The sequence below is a fragment of the Cynocephalus volans genome, chromosome 11 (genome assembly GCF_027409185.1).
Source record: "Cynocephalus volans isolate mCynVol1 chromosome 11, mCynVol1.pri, whole genome shotgun sequence".
Classification (NCBI taxonomy): Eukaryota; Metazoa; Chordata; class Mammalia; order Dermoptera; family Cynocephalidae; genus Cynocephalus; species Cynocephalus volans.
Window position 1 is genome coordinate 77,030,485 of NC_084470.1, and position 6,611 is coordinate 77,037,095.

The following is a 6,611-nucleotide window of genomic DNA, read 5'->3' on the forward strand; positions in this document are numbered from 1 at the left end:
AGGTCTTCCTATAGAGAGACCCGTCTAAGGCCATGTTTTAAGATGACCACTCTGTTTCCAAGATGGAGAAGAGATTGAAGGGCATTTAAATGGAACTGAGTAGACCAGTAGGAAGGATTTAATAGTATTTAGTAACATACAAGGAAGAGTTACCTTGTCAGAGCCTGAAGTCAGAGCAGTAAATAATGCTGTTCCTTTCCTGGAGGAGCTGATCACCTACGTGTAGGTCTCAGTTGCCATTCAGTGGACCTGATTATCCAAGGCCATCTTATAAAACAAACATATGGCCATGCTGTGCCTCTGAGAAGTAAGCCACACAGAGAAAGCTTTAGTTCCATCTGATTCAGTCTGCTCCAGTGAGACCTAGTTGTGTTGTCAGTGAACAAAGTTCAAATTGAATTACTAATGAGAAGGTTTCAAAGGTGTCTCTTAACCCTAGTATTTTCTTTTACCAAATGGTAAGGCAAGGATGGCATGCTAGTAAATGCATTGGGTTAAAAAAATAATAATAATAATAATAATTTTTATTCCTAACTTAGGAAGTCACTTAAACTTCTCAAATTGGTTCTTAGAATTGGCATTCTGTGAAGGCAACAACAAACAATAACAATGGGGAAATATGGTGAGTTAGCCAAAGAACCAGTTTGAAATTTTAAGACATAGGAAAAAGATTTACCAAGGGCAAATCATCAAGGAAGACTATATATAAGCATGGCAGAGACCTCTAAGACTATAGTTAGGAAGGTTAAGTTACTCCAGTAATGTGTGGTTTTCCAGAAATGCTAAGGGCAACCTAAAAAGCTTTTTGTAGCTGTGTTCAAAGCAAGAAAAATGAGGAAAAGGACAAACCTATTGCCTGAACCCAATAATGTGTAGGTGACAGAGAATTCAGATTTTTCTCAAGCAACTATGTTGTTTCTCCTTTCTGTGTCAGTAAAAATTATCTTCAAGCTAAATGCCTGGAAGGAATATTAAGAGAAATAAACCCAAGATGGGGGAAGAGATTTATGAGACAGCATCTAGCTCTCCTCAAAGATTTAATTACTCTGGATTCAATGATGGAGGGATGGGGGAAAGCCCTGATTCATATCATTTGTTGATTTCTGTGGTATAGATTCTCCCACCATGGCTGATTTCAAGATTTCAACAAGGAGCTGGGAAGAGATGCACACAATTGGTTCTCACAAACCAGTGAGAGCCAGAAGAACTACATTCTGAATGCAAAAAAGAAAAAAAAACCTATCAGAAAATTGTCACACCAGTGCCAGGGAATTTTGAGGGGTCTGGGAGAGGTGTGCCAGAAGTCAGAATTGGTTAAGTATAGTTACAATTGGTAAAAGGAAGTGGATTCTGAAAAGTAGACGGTGACCCTGAGATCAACCCAGAGCAAGATTCTAGAGTAGATCATTAATGGAAATTTTGGATAATTAGGGAAACAGTAATCACCAGGAGCCAACTTGGGTTCACTGAGAAAAGAATCATGCCAGACATGTTTTTTATTGGCCTCATTTTTTAATCTGAACGATTAAAAAACACAGTAGACATAATATGTCTAGACTTTAGCAAGATAGGAATCTAGACTGGGGATTGGCAAACTCTGGCTCTTACACTAAATCTGGCCTACTGTCTGTTTTGGTAAATAAAGTTTTATTCTCACACAGCCACTTGTTTACATATTGGCTATATAGCTGCTTTTGCACTACAGTAGCACTTGAATAGCTGCAACAGAGACCTCAAGGCTCTGCAAGCCTAAAATATTTACTACCTGATCCATTACAAAGAAAGTTTGTTGACACCTGATCTGTTATGGAGAAAGCTGGATGATAGCAAAAAGTTGTGTGGGCTCATAGCCGTAATGATAGCCATATTCAAACATTTCTAATTCACGGACTAATTGGATTCTGGAGAAAGATTTCTAGTAGCAGAAACAATGGTTCTGTTCTGATCATGTCTTGTGCAGTGTGTTATCATCAACCACGTGAAAGGGCATTGGCGTGGCGTGCAGACCAATTTTGCAGATGATCTACAGTCCAAGTGGTCATTGACTACCTTACACGGTTGAAGCAAGTTGTGGATAGACAGGCAGACAAAAGCAGTTGTGGTGAAAGAAACCATTTAAGGACAAGATAATAAGATTCATGGAAAAAGGATAAGCAGATCAAGAATGGGAGCTTCATTTAAATATTTCAAGGCCTATCATTTAGAAGAGGAATTAGTTTCTAAAGAGTGCATGAAGTTTATAGCTAAACATGTTTCAGTTTAATGTAAAAGCAAACTACCCCACAGACTTTCCTCAGTAACTAGTGAGTTTCTTGTTATTAATGGTGTTCCAACGTAGAGCAGAACTGTCGGGGAAGTGCTAGAGAAGGACATGCCTAAGCAATCTTGCCCTTCTCAGATCTGTGATTCTCTGAGCCTGCTTCCTTACAGGTATAATGAAAATGAAATTAGAGATATTCTCTAATGCCAAATTCTTATGATGCAACAAATTCTTAAATTCTGGATAGCAACTCAAACTACCTACAGCCAGGTTGCTTGGTTCAGACACACAGATGACCCTTAACTGCTCTAAAAGCATTGCTCACCAGCAAAAGCAGGTCCTTTTTCCCAATTTCAATGGCCTCTATTTCTTCAGAGTAAGTAAGCCACATCTGAGGCAAGCCAGCTCCATCTCTAAGTAGTCAGTTACATCAATAATGGGGTGATAATGGAAATGACTTGGAGTAGTAGGAATTTTATCATAAACAGCCCTTTGTTACAGAGACTGGCAGGAAGACTTCAGGTATAGCTATCACCTCAGGGATTGAAGCAGCCAAAAGTTTAACACGGAAGCAGACCAAAAACAAATAGGTCATAAATAAATCAGCCAAAATGACAAGCTGGTTGAAATCATGAATTGATTCAAAAATGTAAAATTAAGCAAGTAACTGAGTGTTTTAGCCAGAAATGTCTCCACTACCTTTGCAAACAATGCTTTATCAGATTATAGATATCATCTAATTATACACAAGATTTTAAAAACCAAAAACGTATAAGAGTAGTAGAGTATTTTATTAATGAAAATTCTTCTAGACAAAAGTCTCTCAACTCTATTTCACATTCCGGTTTTAACATACTACTTACAATTGCAAGGTTCTTTCCAGGAATGTCTAAAAAGAAGATCATCAGATATACCTTTGCCCTCTTACAAATTTTCTTTTTCTTGTGTTGGGGAAAATTATTAAATGACAACAGTGACCACTAACTCAAAAGTGCAACAGTCATTGTTAATTAATTTGTCATTATGGCAAATTTACTTGGAGTCCAACAATATGCAGATCACTTGTCCCAAATACCCTAAGGAGCTAAACAATGCCTGTGCGCATACAAAAGCCACCAAAGAAATGTGCGACCTGTGTCAGAGGGACAGCTCTCTGCAAGATAATCTCGCTACAGTCTTGCCCTAATACAGTGACTGTCAACCCAATTTTGAAAACAAGAATTTTCTGATATCACCTTACTTTCCTGAAATGAAATTCATGGATAATATAACCTCTCTATATATGTAATTCAGAAAACTCAATATAATGCTCAAATGTAATATAAAGGAGAAATAAAAGAAAATCTGTTTATAAAAAGTATTAATTTAACTTGGAAATACTCTGACACATGATGCCAGAACACATAATAAAATAGAGGTGTTCACATGCTTATAATGAGTAAGTTTTAGATTTAAGAGAAGTAAAATTTTCCTAGATACTGTTGACACATTATATATTTTATTTTAAAATACAGACTAAGTAAAAATGTGTGTGTGTGTGTGTGTGTGTGTGTGTGTGTATGTGTGTAGGTATGTATATGCAAAACCAAGAATATAACTTCTGTAAATACAAACAAGTAGATCTAGTGATGACTCAAATCCACAAGCCATGTTGCTCTTAAGAATGTGATTTTTCTAAAATGGTGACCAATTCTTAGTAAAATTTAGAACAAAACAGTATAATCTTTTCCCCTTTTACACGGTAGTTGCACTCCTGAGTAATTTTAGTATATCCAAATCATGCCAATGCAAACATTCATCAAATGATGAATGAATAAAACCAAATGCCCATAGTCATACAGTGGAATATTATTCAACCATCAAAAGGAATGGAGTACATACTGATTCATGTTACAATACAGAAAAGCCTTGAAAACATTATGCTGGGTAAAAGAAGCCAGACACAAAGGTTACATATTATATGATTCCACTTATATGAAATGTCCAGAGCAGGCAAATCTACAGAGACAGGAAGTAGATTAATTGCCAGGGCTAGAGAGAAGGGGGCATGGGAAAGTGAGAGGTAATTGGTTGTTCTGGGGAGATGAAAATGTTCTGGAATTAGATCATGGTAATGGTTGTACAATCTTGTGAATATACTGAAAAACCACTGAATTGTATATCACTTAAAAAGAATGAATTTTATGGTATGTTAATTATGTATCATTTTTTAAAATCACTTTTTGTAAACTGAGTTCATTTCTGGGCTTATGAACAGGTTTTTCACTTAAATTAATGTACAATGGGATATTAATAATTCAGTGAGACAAGAATTCTTCCTTGAGCAAAAATATATCATGTACTTCAGAACATATAGCATTTTTCCCTGCCTACCAAATAGTAGTAGTGCCCGATAGCCACTATGACAACCAAGAAATCACTGCACAAATTTCCAATACCTTGTCCTCAAAGGTAAGGTATTGCATTTGTTGCAAACTATAGCCCTGACAGCATGCAAATATAATCAAAATGTATAAATACTTTGCACTGCAACTTTCTGGATTTTTAAATTGAAAAATAGTCACCACTTACCACCCCTTAGAGACTACCTCAAGGACTATTCCAACTGTGTCACTTGGTCCCTTCACCCACCACTCTTTCACATCCCTTCCCAGCTTTTAAGACAGCAGAGCAGAATGTTCTGGGCAGTGATCAATAAAATATTTGCAGGATTCTGGGTGTTTTTCCTAAACAAATATGGTTAGGATGTGCAGTATTTCTCAGAATTTGCAGCATCCCTTAAAGTTCTATAATGTGCTTCTCAAGGAGGAGGAGTTAGCAATGGTGCTTTGAGGTAGAGGATAAAAAACCAAAAAAAGCTTCCAAGCTATGGAGAGAGTTATCAGAGCTAGATATTTTTCTGTTTCTCAAAGATTTTTTATTCCTACTTTTTTTTCATTTAAAACTGCAGTTAGGAGAGCCTCAAGGCATGGGGAAGGCTTCAAATGCGGAAGTGAGCTGCTGAGTGCTTGCAGTTAGTTATAAAAACACCACGGGTTGCTGGCATCACCAAAGTCCGCAAAGAATCTTCTCAGTTTTTCTTTTCATTAACTGGCCCCTTCCGAATGCTGAAGGCTTAAAATCAAGATCTAAGTTCATGATTCTTAAACCAAGTTTGGGTGCACACAGGATGACTCTAGTGATTTCAAGGAGAGTCTAAAATTCTCAAAATTCTTATTTCCATTGGTGCTCTTTTTCAAAATAAAATACGCCCCTAGCGTAACTTAAAAGAGGTGGGCAATGCTGCCCAAACTTTCACAAAGGTCGTATCCCAGCCTGCTGGTCACTGGCCAATATCACTGCAAGGATCCTTTCCACAGCCTCCCGTGAACCTTCCCGTTCATGGGATGGGATTTTGCTGAAACAATTATTCAATTTAAACATTGTCCCAAAGAGAGAAGAAAAGAAAACATTTTATTTTAAAATGTCATTCTCTTTCTAAACACCATAGAAGATTCTTAAATCCCATAGTAGAATTAGAGACATGTCTTGCATTTTTCTATGATCATTCTATTTGAGCTCCTGAGAGAAGCACTATGAATTCCACAACTGGAAATAAAAACTCGTTTTGTCCAATATTTCAGTCTGAACATACAATTAATTATCTCTTTGAGTAAAGGGAATTCTAGCTTTCAAATTGACCACTCAGTGTTTCTCATTTGTTCAAGATTGTATCTAAAAAGAATAACAGATTTGGGTCATATCAAGCATACTATAAAAGAAACTCAAGATAGGCTAAAAGTCTATTTGGGAATAGTCTTTCAATTTCCAAGAAAAAGGTGGTCATTATGTTTGTTTTTATAACTTCAAGATTTTCAGCAGATTTCAATGACATTTGAAACGTGTATGTGTGTGAGATATGGATTTTACTGATGGAGCTTTAAAGTTTTGTGGGTTTTGGAATTGACTGATCACAACCTAATTTAAGCATTTGGTAGAAAAGTGACTGAGACTCTTGCTCTGCCCAGTCTGCTCTTAGAACTGCCATCCCTAAAGCCAAAGGCCCTGAACATACATGAGGATCTCTAGGTCCATTACTTGTCCCATGTTGGAGCTCTTTTTCTTCCTTTCTTTTTTTTAACTTTTCATTATGGAAAATTTTAAATATAAACAAAAGTAGATAGAATTGTATAACAAACTCTTGCGTACCCATCACCCAACTTCAAGAAATAACTAGCACACAACCCACCTGCTCTCATCCCTACCCCCACCCCACCCCAGATTATTTTAAAGCAAATCTTATCACCTGTAAATATAACAGACTATATCTGTAAAACATAAGGCATCTTTTTAAAAACACAACCACAATACA